The 14,794-nt window shown below is 43.8% G+C and overlaps 1 long non-coding RNA gene across 1 annotated transcript; it reads right to left on the reverse strand.

The window, feature by feature from the left end:
* Window positions 1–1,978: 1,978 nt before the first annotated feature.
* LOC128402873 (uncharacterized) lies at window positions 1,979–11,225 on the reverse strand. The gene is made up of 2 exons (XR_008327794.1): window positions 10,823–11,225; window positions 1,979–2,139 (listed from the first exon to the last, which is right to left on the reverse strand). It is a non-coding gene; the product is annotated as an uncharacterized LOC128402873 (long non-coding RNA).
* Between the last annotated feature and the right edge of the window lie 3,569 nt (window positions 11,226–14,794).

Raw genomic sequence — 14,794 nt, forward strand, 5'->3', positions numbered from 1 at the left:
GTATGATGCTGTTTCAAATGTATAGTGCAGATAGGGCCATTGTCAGTGGGGGTAGCTCTCTTTGCTCCCAGGCATAGAGAATGACCCTTATTTGCCCCTGGTGAACATTACGTTCAACAGCCTAAGACCAACCCTGCTTTATCAGGCCCATCCAGTCCAGCATTCTGTTCCCACAGTAGCCAACCAGATGCCTATGGAAAGTTCACAAGCAGGACCCGAGTGCCCCCATTAGTAGAGGTAGAACACAGCCTTACCCCCCAGGAATTTGTCTAATCATCTTTTAAGGCCATCCAAGTTGGTGGCCATCATTATTTCCTGTGGAAATGAATTCCATCAATTAGCTAAGCTCTGTGTGAAGAGGTACTTTCGTCTCTCTGTCCCGAATCTTCCAGCATTCATTGGATGTCCTTGAGTTCTAATCTGCTCATCTTCTGCATAGCAGCCCTTCGGACAGGCCTCTTCATTGCATGAATACCAGTAACACATTGCATAAAATGTGCCATTTTTTACACACACCCTTCAAAGGGTCCCAATTCAGCTTATCATAATTATTTCAGAAGTCTTTTTGCACGGAGGAGTGTGGTGCAGTTGTTAGAGACTAGTTAGGATCAATCAATCACTGGTTCATCCGGTGACCTTGGGTCATAGTGACTATCACTACCTCTTGCAGGAGCGAATTCCATTGTGTGCTGCATGCAGGAATACTTACTTTTGTCGGTCCTGAATCCTCCAACATTCAGTTTCCACCAATGTCTCCAAGTTCTAGTACAGTGGTACCTCTAGATGCGAACAGGATCCGTTCCAGAGCCCCGTTCGCATCTAGAAGCAAACATAACCCGTGTCCGCATGTCTGCGCGTGTGTGGGTCATGTTTAGGCACTTCTGTGCATGCGCATGACATCATTTTGAGCGTCTGTGCATGCGCAAGCGGCGAAACCCGGAAGTAACATGCTCCATTACTTCTGGGTTGCCGCGGAGTGCAACTCGAACACGCTCATCCCGAAGCACATTCAACCCGAGGTATGACTGTATTATGAATGTTTGCTGCTAATGCTTACTTGCTTGAGTATACCATCCAAACACAGCTTACCAATAGAGAGGAGGAGGACGAAGAAGAAGAAGAAGAAGAAGAAGAAGAAGAAGAAGAAGAAGAAGAAGAAGAAGAAGAAGAAGAAGAAGAATGTAAGAGTGTAATTTGTGAGTTTGGGCGCTGTGCACACACATGCATGCACAAACGAACCCAGGGCTCTACCCTGACCCAGGGAGTACATGCTCTGTCCTCAAATCAACTTTTTGGGAGGGAGAGCTAATGTTTAGGGTTAATGTGGTCAGCCACCTTGACTCAAAATGGTGTCTGGCATTCAAGACCATCACTTCCACCTCAGAAACCCTTGTGCCAAGTTTCATAATGATCTCTTAGGAGGCATCCAAATTGGTGCAGGTTGGAACTGTCCCACTAAATGTGGTAAAGACCCACCAAATGGGGGGTGTGTGTGTGTGTGGAACATTCAGAGGTGTCCATATTGGTGTAGTTTGGACCTCTTATGCCAAAAAAGGATTAAGTCACTACAAAGTCACATTTTGATCCATTATCTTGATTCAAAATGGCATCCATCATCCAAACATTGGCAAAGACCACCATTCCCACCTCGGGAACCCTTGGACTAAGTTTGGTTACAATATCTCAAGAGGGGGCTGAACCTACGCCAAAGTGATGTTTCAGTCTGCCATCTTGATACAAAATGGCAGCCAGAGATACACACACACATACACACACACACACACACACACACTGGGAACCCTCGTGCCAAATTTGGAGATGATATCTCGAGAGACATCTGAATGCATAGAAAACATAGGCTTCTCAGCCTTTTGGCTAAGATCAAGTGTATATGGACAAACAATTTTCCAAAATATATAGTGGATTGGTAATATTTTAACCACAGAATGCCGCCAAACCAAGAGGACCTCATGGCACAGACTGGAAGAGAAGAAGCTTTTTTTCCTCCTCTAACAAATATTTAATAACCGTTCCATAATATAAACTGTTGGTAGAATTTGGAACCATCTAAAGCTGTTCTCCAGACGATGCTTGCCACAACGAGGAAATGGGACATCATCGTTGATTAGCTTCTTCTTCCTAAGGATGGGGGATACAGCAAAAGATCAGTTTTGAGAGCTCAAGTTGGTACAAACTTAAGATTCCCAATTTGAAGGTGCTAACTGCTGTTGCCACCTTTTCATTTCTATTTTTTCCTTATTCATCCCATCTGGGAGCTTTGTGTGCTGAAGAGGGGGCAAAAATGCTTTCATACAGAGCTGTGGGACCTATGGCCTTCCAGGTGTTGTTGAACTGCAGCCCACCTCAGCCCCAGCGAGCATGGGCAATAGCCAGAAGTGGTGGGAGCTGCAGTTCTTCAACATGTGGACGGCACCACAATGACTATCCTTGCTGCTGCTTCTTTTTTTTTTATAATAAATTTTTATTAAGATTTTACAAAACAAAAAAATTCATCATTTCAAAATGTATCATTTCCATAAATAAGATTCATATAAAAAGCGAAAACAGTATAAAAACAAAAATATATGACAGAACACAAAGAAAAATAGAAAAAAGAAAAGAAAAATGAAAAACCCTTTTTCTTAAATTTCCAAAGTTCCATACCCCTCTGTCTTGACCTCCTCACATCCCCCTTTTTTGTGTTCCTCTTTATTCTTTATCTAAGAATCTATTCTTTATCCTCTTTTATTCTTTATCTAATTCAGCAAATTCAAAACCTTATTTGAGCCATACTTAATTTTACATTCTTCTAGTTATTATGTCTTTGTTTTTAATCCATATCTCCTCTTATATGCTATGACATAATAATGTTCTGTTCATAACCCCCTATCCTTTTTAACATTCTTCTTTTAAATCACCTTTAACCAAGTCACACAAACCCTGTTACCTTCACTTCCCACATCGTATTAACACTCTAAGATTTTACAATATTTCTGTAGATAGTCCTTAAACTTTTTCCAGTCCTGTTCAATCAAATCTTCTCCCTGATCGCGGATTCTGCCAGTCATTTCAGCCATCTCCATGTAGTCAATCACTTGCGTCTGCCATTCCTCCACGGTGGGTAGATCTTGTGTCTTCCAATACTTGGCGAGAAGTATTCTTGCTGCTGTTGTTGCATACATAAAAAATGTTCTGTCTTTCTTTGGCACCCATTGGCCAACTATGCCCAAGAGAAAGGCCTCTGGTTTCTTAGGAAAGGTACTTTTAAATACCTTCTTGAGTTCATTATATATCATTTCCCAGTAAGCCTTAACCCTTGGGCATGTCCACCAAAGGTGAAAGAATGTTCCCTCAGCTTCTTTACATTTCCAACACTTGTTGTCAGGCAGGTGATAAATTTTTGCAAGCTTGACTGGGGTCATGTACCACCTGTAAATCATTTTCATAATATTCTCCTTTAAGGCAATGCATGCCGTAAACTTCATACCGGTGGTCCACAACTGCTCCCAGTCGGCAAACATAATGTTATGACCTAAATCCTGCGCCCATTTAATCATTGCTGATTTAACCGTTTCATCCTGCGTGTTCCATTTCAACAGCAAGTTATACATTTTTGACAAAATCTTAGTTTTTGGTTCTAACAATTCTGTTTCCAATTTAGATTTCTCCACCTGGAAGCCAATTTTTCTGTCCAAATTATAGGCCTCTCTTATTTGATAATAATGTAGCCAGTCTCGCACTTTGTCTTTTAATTTTTCAAAACTCTGCAGTTTCAATCTGTCACCTTCTTGTTCCAGAATTTCCCAATATTTTGGCCATTTGGCCTCCATATTGAGCTTTTTCTGAGCCTTAGCTTCCATAGGTGACAACCACCTTGGGGTTTTACTTTCTAGCAAGTCTTTATATCTTATCCAGACATTAAACAGAGATTTCCTGACAATATGGTTTTTAAATGCCTTATGAGCTTTAACCTTGTCGTACCACAGATATGCATGCCACCCAAAAACATTGTTGAAACCTTCCAAATCCAAAATGTCCGTGTTCTCAAGAAGCAGCCAGTCTTTCAACCAGCAGAATGCTGCTGATTCATAATACAATTTAAGGTCTGGCAGGGCAAATCCACCTCTTTCTTTTACGTCAGTTAAGTTGCTGCTGCTTCTTTTAAAACCACATTAATCTTCAACAGCTAGCTTGAAATACATTGTTGTTGGCATCTGTCCATCTCAAGGGTCAATGGAGTGAGTGCACCTCTGGGGGTGAAGTCAAACCACTTCGTTAGCAGCACTGAAGTGCTGGGGCGCAAGCCATGATGGTGTGTATGGAGATCCTTGGTTGCCCAGACAACAAGGCCACCACCCCTCTCGGACTTGCTGATGTGGTCCAAACAAAAGCAGAGCAATATATCTGGCAGCAGCTTGGTTGAAGGAGATGCCAGGCAGAGGTGTACAAAACACCATTGAACCGTCTTAGGGACTCCATTCTGGATTTGTAAAGCTATGGTTTTCCCAGTAGTGATGTATGGAAGTGAGAGCTGGACCATAAAGAAGGCTGATCGCCGAAGAATTGATGCTTTTGAATTATGGTGCTGGAGGAGACTCTTGAGAGTCCCATGGACTGTAAGAAGATCAAACCTATCCATTCTTAAGGAAATCAGCCCTGAGTGCTCACTGGAAGGACAGATCCTGAAGCTGAGGCTCCAATACTTTGGCCACCTAATGAGAAGACTCCCTGGAAAAGACCCTGATGTTGGGAAAGATGGAGGGCACAATGACAGAGGGCGAGATGGTTGGACAGTGTTGGACCAGCATGAGTTTGACCAAACTGCGGGAGGCAGTGGAAGACAGAAGTGCCTGGCATGCTCTGGTCCATGGGGTCACAAAGAGTCGGACACGAATAAACGACTAAACAACAACAACATTCCTTATAGCCTTTTCTTTTCCCAAATACGTCCCACAAGGCAGTGGAGGTTTAGGGTCAGAGTTTTCCTTCTACTAGATGAGCTAGTGGATGAGCCCCATCTGCCCCTCACTTCGTTCTACAGCACCTGTAGAAGCCACTTCCTTGACCATAGGACTCACTCTCGGTCTCTTCTGCTCAGTCCACTGGAGCCTGTCTTGAAATGCTGCTACAGAAATCAGCTCAAAATATCCCACTCTTCCAAAGAAGCCAGCAGAGGGAATCAGAATTCATTGGTCACAGTATAAGTCAAACCTCAATGCCAAACAGCAACTTCCGGGATTATTATTTTTTTAAGGTAGGATCTAAAACCCATGTGTTTTGAACAGAACTGAAATCATCACCACTTAAAATTGTCTTGTATGAACTCTTGAGACTTTAAAAACTCTGAAAATTTGTTAGCTGCACAAATATTTGGCCAGGTGATATTCGGTATCAGCATTTTGACATCCAACCATTTTACAACAGTTAATGTCTTGCCATATCCAACAGCCAAGTTACTATAGGATTTATTAAGCTAGTTCTCCCTCGTCCAGGGTTTGGGCTGTTGCTTATGCAGCCAAAGCAGTATCATTCAGATACAGAGAAGGGCTGTCAGAAGGAGGGACAGGGGAAGAAATGCAATTTAGTTTGCATTTAAAGGCAAATCAACCTAATCATAGTTTTTGGAACAATATGCAAATCAAGACACAACTGTCATTTGAAATCCACACTTGTCTGAATTTTGCAATGCAGTTTTCCAGCCAAGTATTGTATCCAAAACGCAAATTGTAGGGTGAAATGCACAGATGAATGCATACATTAATGAAAATAACATCAACATGCATTACATTAGTGGAAATATAATTATTATGGAAACAAGCCTTGTAAAAACGAGTACATTAGGCAAAACAGCCTACAAAAATGAGTACATTAGGATAAATTAGCACTAAAATGCTGCTGAATTTTCATGAGGACTTTTGTTTAAAAAAAAAAGCAATCCCAAACTATTGTAGAGAGCTGAATTTAAGTTTTGAGAAATTGAGAGGAAGAGATGGAATCACCCATCCCTAATATGGAACTGACCATAGTCAGTGCCACCAGGTAAACAGAATACCTGTGGAGAGGAGGGATGGGCAGAGGCGAGTGACTGATGGCAGTTAACAGCAGCAAAGCCATGCTGATGGCAGCAGCAATGGGAAGGAGCCATTGACGGGAGACCAAGCGTGCCAACTACCAACCCTGAGGGGGAACTTCAGGGTGGTCAGTGGTAATTGCTAGGAAGACAACTATGGGAAACAGTTGCTATATTTCAATAAAAACAAAATCAAACTAATTGGATCTCCTGCATGAACATAATACTTAGCTTTGCCAACAAAAGCCCTTTATAACATATCCAGTGCTATTTTTCCAGAAAAAGAGGTATTGGAACTCACCACGAACACCTCCCTCGTTCTCTTATACTAGCAACAGAGAGGTGCCGGGACCCACCTGAGAGGTGCTGGAACTGAGTTCTTTTTTCAGCTATTTTTACACCCTTACCCGGGTAGTACTGTTTAAAATAAGGAGTCTGATTGGAGTTTTGATTGGAGTCTGGAACTGGATATAATTTGAATGATTTGAGAAAGTTTACGTAAAGGATTTATGTTCACACACACACACACCCCGGTAACTCAACTCTCTCTCAGAAGAAAACAACGCCATTTTAATTTATTTTATTTTTGGGACACTGGAAGGAATTTGTAGCTGTTTCTCTCTTCCTCGCAGATTTGGATTGGATTACTTTCCCCCCCTACTTTTGGGAAGGGGTCTTCTTTTTTGGGATTTGTTCTTTTTTGGGTGTGTTTTTTGGATGTTAGGATTTGTGGATGTATTTTCTCCTGGTTTTTATTTGCCATCGTGATTTTAAGGATTGGAAGGATCTGAATGAATTTTAAGACTATATCTTGGATTTCCTGTATGCTCTTTTATTTTTTACTATAATTATTACCTTGGATTTGGCCAAACAAGTGGCAGGAAGATTTTGAGACTTTATTGGGGTCTGGTTTTTATTTGAATTTCTCTAGACTAATGTTTGTTGGATAAGCTTGAAACGCCCCCTATTGGACAGACATAAAAAGACAGTTCTAACAGCATTGACATTAGGTTTAAAGCAGACGCTGCTCCCTGGTGGTCAACTTCGGTATTGCATTAAAAATCATAAAATTAATTTAATTAAATTTATAAAATGTCATATACCCAGAAGAAGGCTGATGGAGGGACACCAGCAGAAAGGAGGAGTTCTAGACAAGAACCTGATATTAAAGGAGATCTGATGAAGATGTTTGAAGATCTTAAGACAGAACTTAAATCAGAGATACAAAAAAGTGAAAAAAATATAGAAACTAAATTGGAGCTGGTGGACAAAAAGATAGATGTTATAGTGGAAAAAATTGATGAAACAGTTAAGGAAATGAAGGGGCAGATGAAAGATATGATAAAACGTACGCAGAATCTGGAAGAAGGGGCCAAAAAAGTTAAAACGGAAGTCAAGGAGATTAAAAAGCAAGAAGAGAAAATTAAAGCAGAAGTAGCTGAAGTTAATAAGACATAAGAAGAACTTTGGGATGCTATTGCACCTGAGAGGTGCTGGAACTGAGTTCCTGTGAGGTCCAGCTGAAAAAAGCCCTATATATAGCCACGCGCTCACCCAGCACACTAACGTCAGAAATGAATTACTTCTTGCTTTGCAGCAAGACTGGCCCTCCGGATGTTGTGGAACTACAATTCACACCAGCCATGGTAAGCATGGCCAATGGCCAGGGATGATGAGAGTTGTGGCTCAGTAACATCTGGAAGGCCACACCTGACTGACAAGAGCAATAGCTGTACAACAACAAAATCCTCTATATCAGGCATCCCCAGACTCGACCCTCCAGATCTTTTGGCACTACAACTCCCATCATCCCTAGCTAACAGGACCAGTGGTCAGGGGTGATGGGAACTGTAGTCCCAAAACATCTGGAGGGCTGAGTGTGGAGATGCCTGCTCCATATCCTTGAGAAAGGCCCCATCAAACCCAGGGCAGATTACATCTGAGAAGACTTGCATAGCGTTGGAAGTACACCTGTCAACACCAGTTGCTGTGAAGCACCAGAGGGAAAGGCACTGGTGCATTCAGGCCACACCTGCAGTCTTCCCAGGCGCAAGGGCACTGACTTGGGCGCCACACTGTGGGTGCTCACTATGACAGTGGAGGCAGCCACCTTCCCCTGAGTCTTGATAAAGGATGCTGCAATTGAGAGATGGTGGGGGAGGACTCGCAGTGCTTTCCTCCTATGCCACTGACCCAATTCAAGACTATTTTCCAGCTAGAGGTTCACACTTCCTCTTGGGCAACTTTCAGGGCAGGGTGCACATGGCTGGGGCTGAGCTGTCCCTATGAAAACCAGCTCTTTAAAGCTGAATTGGAGCAAACATCAATTCAAGCTTTCAATGGATTTATGTTTGCTAAGATTGGGCTTTAAATAGCAGGTTTCTGTGTGGAAAGCTCCAGAGCAAAAAGAAGGGTGCTCAGACACTGAGCTTTAAATTTCTTCAATTTCTCATACATGCCCCGACATTACAGCTCACCTGACAGCAACTTATGCAGTCACACTGGTTTCTTTAGGTGCCTCCCTCTTTTCTCTCTTGTTGGAATTGTCTGCATATGTGCCTTCAACATTTCACCTTTACAAAACTCCAGTTCTTCTTGGACTACCTTCTCTTGGCATATTTCTGGTCACGGAATCTCACCCAGTAGTTCCTTAAGCTTTTTGAAATCCGTTCAGAGTGCATGTCCAACTACACTCAACTTTCCCTTGCCTCTGTATCATGAAACCTGGGAGGACATGATCTCTTCCTCCCAAGGTCCCCAGACAAACTCCATGAGCATCTAAATTAGAACAGGAGTGAAAACCTCAGGACCAGGGGCTAACTGAATCTCCACCCAGCCCTGTCTTTCTTTCCCCAGGGCCATATACCTCACCAGACTGCTGTGTGCCCCTCTCAAGTGCTTTTGCCTGGCTGGAATATGTCCTTAAACTGTGAGCATTGTAGCTAAACCAGTAAGAGTCACCATCTGTTGCTCCACCCACTTCTTGCCTTTGGCCCCACCCACAACTAGCATGCAGCTCACAGAAGGCTGCCCATGAGGGAACAGCCACCTTGAAAACTCAATGATGAAACAGTGAGGTGTGCTTAAAAAATAGGTGGCACAGTCTTTCACATGCCATTCCCCGGTCAGGTGCCTTCCAGCTGAGGCTGATGGGAGTTTTCATCCAAAACATCTGGAAAGCACCAAACTGGACCTAGGTATGCCATAATAAAGGCTGAGCTCCGCTTGGAGTTCTTGGTAGGTAAGACAACTTGGTCCAGGTTATTGGTGTGGGATAAATCAGCCTCATATAGCCAACATACTTAACTCTAATTAATACATGAAGGGGTTAAGACCATAGAGTAAGCTGTTCTGCCTTGAATAGCTAAGTCAAACCCCTTTAGCTTGGGAGGAAGGGCTGCCCAATTCTGTTCTTTCTCTCTTCCACCATGAGAACCCTTCCAGTAAGGAGGTCTAAGCTGGATGCTCCAAGCTTAGGAAAGCCATCTTTGTGTTTCTATACAAATAATTTAGAAACCTTTACCATTTTGGAACTAACCTAAGTTTTACTGCCTGACTTTCCTTGCTGCTATATGGAAAAGCACATGAATCTGACCTTTGAAAAGTTTGTAAGTAAATCATTTTTAACTTGCATGTGGTTTCTTTCTATGCTCAGGGAAGTGGGGGGCTTTGGAAGCAACTTAGAAAGGAATATTTTAAAGCAAGCTTTATTTTGCTGCATATTTTGTTATTTTAAACCTCTGCTGGGCCCCTTTCAACAAAGAGTACTGGCCCCAAACCTGGATTTAAACATGCAAGGAATTCTCTTTTTATTTCCCCCTTTAACCAAATTACAAAATACCAAAAGCAACCATTTGTTTTAATGCATTGGTCTACAACTGAAGCGTTGGGACCCACTACTTGGCAAAGGTGGGTTGCGACAGCAGTGCTACCAACTATACAAATATATGATAAAAATAATGATTAAGAAGTGGGTCCCCACATGCACGTTTGGGTTAAACGTTTATCCTGAGCTGGAAAAGGTTGAGGAATACTGGTTCAATTAACCTATATGCCACCTTTCAAGAGGTATTCCCAGATATTGGAACTTCGGGGAAGGGACATAGCTTGGTGGCAGTGCTCTTGCTTTGTACGCAGAAGATCCAAAGTTCAGCCCCCAGAATATATCCAGGTAGGGCTAGGAGAAACTGTCTGAAACCCTGGAGAACTGCTGCCAGTCATGGTAGATAATAAAAGGTAAAGGTAAAGGGACCCCTGACCATTAGGTCCAGTCCTGGCCAACTCTGGGGTTATGGCGCTCATCTCGCTTTATTGGCCGAAGGAGTCAGCGTACAGCTTCCGGGTCATGTGGCCAGCATGACTAAGCTGCTTCTGGTGAACCAGAGCAGCACACGGAAACGCCGTTTACCTTCCTGCCGGAGTGGTACCTATTTATCTACTTGCACTTTGACATGCTTTTGAACTGCTAGGTTGGCAGGAGCAGGGACTGAGCAACGGGAGCTCACCCCGTCGCGGGGATTCGAACCACCAACCTTCTGATCGGCAAGTCCTAGGCTATGTGGTTTAACCCACAGTGCCACCTGCATCCCCATGGTATAGATAATATCGTAGACTAAATGGACCAGTGGTCTGATTCAGTGCCAGGCAGGTTGCTATGTTCCCATGTTATTTATCATCCGCTACTTAGAGGGTCCTGAATTTCACTTAGGGAATGAGCATAAACTACACATGAAATAAATGAACACAACTTACTGCTTGTGCTTGTGTTTGTGCTTGTGCTTCAGCTGCAGTTTCTCCTGCAGCTTCAGGACCATACTGTTCCACGTCCTGACCATAATTGCTCTCCCCGAAGTCTGCTTCATTTGAATAATCCACTTCTGGCGCCCCATAGTCCCCAGGTCCATAGCCTTGGAAAAGGGAGTTGCAAGGCAGGACGAAGTAGAAAAACCAACAGCAACACAATTGTGCTCCTTTGAAAGGCATCGCCTCCTTCCCTTAACAAAAAGTGCTCTGGGCAAACTGGTGAGGAGGAGAGTGGAGAAAGAAATGTCCTGGGTTGCGCAGAGAGCCTTCCTTTAGTAGGGGAGCGCAGCCAATGGACTCAACAGCACAAAGAGTTCTGTGCCAGTTAAGTTGGATGTTGGTGGAGAGAATAGAAGCAAGAGCAGGAAGTGATGTCACAATGACAGCAAAGGCTGGTGTTTGTAAGAAGAACTCGATGCTGAAAACTGGCACACTGGCTCCTTTTATTTTAAAAGTTGGCTACAATAAAATAGTTTCTTCTAGAGCTGCCCTGTGGATCCAGCACTGAACCAGGCGCTGGCTGTATTGAGTTGAGGTATCCCCCAATCACACTGGGTCCACACAGATTGATCTGGGACTGTCAACAGATTCTGAGAAAATATCTATAACGAATTGAAAAAGATGTTTAGATTTTCATTTGAAGAAAACCCAGAATCCTTTCTCCTAGGCCTCATGTCAGAGGAAATAAAAAGAACGGTCAGACCAATATTTATGTATGCAGCTACGGCGGCAAGGTTATTGATTGCCAAAAATTGGAAAAGCAGCAGCGTCCCAACTAAAACATACTGGTTATCTAAAATGATGGAATACTTCCATACTGCCGAACTAACAGGGAGGATAAGAGGAGATATGGTACAATAAGTGAATAAAGAGCGGGCTATCTTTAAGGAATACATCAAAATTTATGTGGAAAAAGTAGAATTTCTGACAGATATTCAGTGAATCCAGGAAATGATTAGTGTGAAAGCAGAGTAAAGTTAAGATAGAAGAAGAGATTAAAGAAGTAATGAAATGTGTTTAAGCTAGTTGGAAAAATAAAGTAGCGCAACAAGAGCGGCTGGAAGTCAAGTCACTTGGTGGGTGTCCATGTGGGGTAGGTGTGTAGCTATGTTGATATGTACAGTATAGGCAGGTATCATATAGAGTAATGTAGGTATGTTTTATGTTATGAATATAAGGTAGTGTGTTATGTATGTGTATTGTGTAATTGTGTAAATGTATATGTATGTGTTTTATATGTTAATAAAATTTATTTAATAAAAAAAAATTTTAAAAAATGGGAGGGGAGGGCAGTCTGATGGGGAGGACCAGGGAGCAGGAAGAGAGAGATGTACAGGCAGCTTCGTGCAGCTCCTTCTCTCCTGCATGAATCTCCTAATTGGTTTTGGGCTCAGAACCAAATCAGATCCACTTGGAAGCGCTGGTAGAGGTAAAGGTAAGGGGACCCCTGACTATTAGGTCCAGTCATGACCGACTCTGGGGTTGCGGCGCTCATCTCGCTTTATTGGCCGAGGGAGCCGGCGTTTGTCCGCAGACAGTTTTTCCGGGTCATGTGGCCAGCATGGCTAAGCCACTTCTGGCGAACCAGAGCAGCGCATGGAAATGCCGTTTACCTTCCCGCCGGAGTGGTACCTATTTATCTACTAGCACTTTGACATGTTTTTAAACTGCTAGGTTGGCAGGAGCAGGGACCCGAGCAATGGGAGCTCTCCCCATCGTGGGAATTCGAACCGCCGACTTTCTGATCAGCAAGTCCTAGGCTCTGTGGTTTAACCCACAGCGCCACCCACGTCCTGGACCAAGTGCTGGACCAAGCCCCAAATCAGATAAAACAGGCAAACATGCTGCCCTACATTTTATAGGCATAATTTCAGCAGGGAAGGGGATGAGCAAGGAGGGGATGCCTTGGGCCTGATGCAGAGACCCCAGGGGTTGCATCTGGTTCACAGGCTGGCTGGTGGTTCCCCATCCCTGTGATAAGCATTGCCATTGCTAGATGCCTCCGGTGGCCAAGGTTTGGCACGGTTCAGGCAAGGACTTCCCCTATAGAACAGGTGGTCGTGGATGGGATTGACGGTGCCTTTTTGAGAATTTACTCTTGCCAGCTTGAAATCATTACTAGTGCCTCTGTATTTAATGGTGAGAGCCATCGTGTTTAATGGTAGCTGGTTCTTCAATGAGCTGTACGCCACTTTTGAATATGTAAGGTTAGAAAAAAGCAGCTTATAGAATGGCAAGCCCAACAAGTAGAACAAAAGCTAAAAGCCTCTGAAGGGCTAAAATTATTATTTAAAAAATAATAATTTTTTATTAGTTTTTACACATGTTTTAGTTTTTACAACATAACATCATTTTGAAATTTTTGGCTATCACAGCCTAAGACTTCCTTTGACCTCGACTGATGGTTTTCTAAAGTCTTTCTAATTATGCGTTTTGTTACTATAATTATTGCTATAAACTCAAATTTCCAACACATCTATTCTTAATTCTTTTCACAAAAGCAGCTTATAGAACAGCATGCCCAACAAGTGAAACAAAAGCTAAAAGCCTCTGAAGGGCTAAAATTAAGCCTGATGTAGGAGACACACAAACTTTGTCTCTTTCCCCCAAATACTGATACACGCCGCCACAAGATTCCATGGGTTCCAGGTGTGCTTTACCTAGGATTTGTGTTTCCTTTTGGAAAATGAGGAACAGGCTATTTGTTCAGTCATCTACTCTCAACCGGCAATGGCTGTCCTTAGCACAGAACAGCCAATGAGCTCTGGTCCTCTCAACCCCTTCACATGCCCATGTCTTTAAAATTCTGCTGCCACCATAGCAGCTCAGTAGCAGATGCTTTGCATGCAGGGTGCATTCCAGGGGAAGGAACCCCCCCCCCACATGTCCATCAACATGCAGCATGCCACTTGAACCTGTTTTGAACACTCAAGAATGCCAGCACTTCTGAGCATGTGCAGAGTTCCTTTCTAGTCATACCAAGGCATATCAGAGCTTGCCCTCTACCACAGTAAATATGGGTCAGAACGTTTTGCCCTCCAGATGTTGCTAGGCTCCCAACTGCCATCATTCCTGGCTCTGCTGGCTGGGCTGATGGGAGTACAACATCTGGAACATCACAGTTCCCGAGTTCCTGTCTTAACTGCTGCAGATTAAATGGCAGTTAAATAAATGGTTACAGGGACCAATTAAAAAGTTGGCAGCCTTTAGCTAGATGATGAGCAACTGATGAGCTCACATGGTGTAAATTTCTTATGACTTTATCGCCTATTACCCATTTGCAGGAAGGGAAATAAATGTAGCTTCCGCTTTAGCTCATGGCTGCGGCTTTTATACATTAACTGTGCTGTCCCATCTGGACTGCAGCTGATTTTATGACACGTGAAAGTACTCAAGGGCACAGAGTGGAAGGATGCGTGTCCATTTTAAGTCATCCAGTTAGCTTGTGTTTCGTGAAGAGAAACCTGTATCCAGCAGATGGCAGCAGAACTTTGTTCTTGATAAGGTGACCAAAACACAAGTGTACAGTGAGTGTATACACTGGCGGAGGAACAGGGGTGCGGGGGGGAGCATACCGCCCCCCGGCTGCACGATCCCGGTGGCGTGTCATCGTGGCGGCCCCCCCAAAGCACTGGGGGCCACGCCCCCGCAGGCGGCACGCCACACCCCCAGGATGTGTGCCATGGCCCTGGGACGCGCACCAGCCATGCCCCCGCCTGCTCTCCGCCCCCGCCGGAGCTTGAAGCTCCACCACTGAGTGTATAGGATTTTAGAGGAGAAGTAATGTCTCTGGTGGGGGGCACGCTGTGCTCCTCCTGGGGTAGTAGTTTGACTACCTGTGACCCCCACCCTGCACCCAGCTCTCACCTGTGGCTCCTAGAAGCTGTCAGCGTGTGACAAGGCTCAGAAGGCTCAGAAAGC

Source organism: Podarcis raffonei, chromosome 15 (genome assembly GCF_027172205.1).
Source record: "Podarcis raffonei isolate rPodRaf1 chromosome 15, rPodRaf1.pri, whole genome shotgun sequence".
NCBI lineage: Eukaryota > Metazoa > Chordata > Lepidosauria > Squamata > Lacertidae > Podarcis > Podarcis raffonei.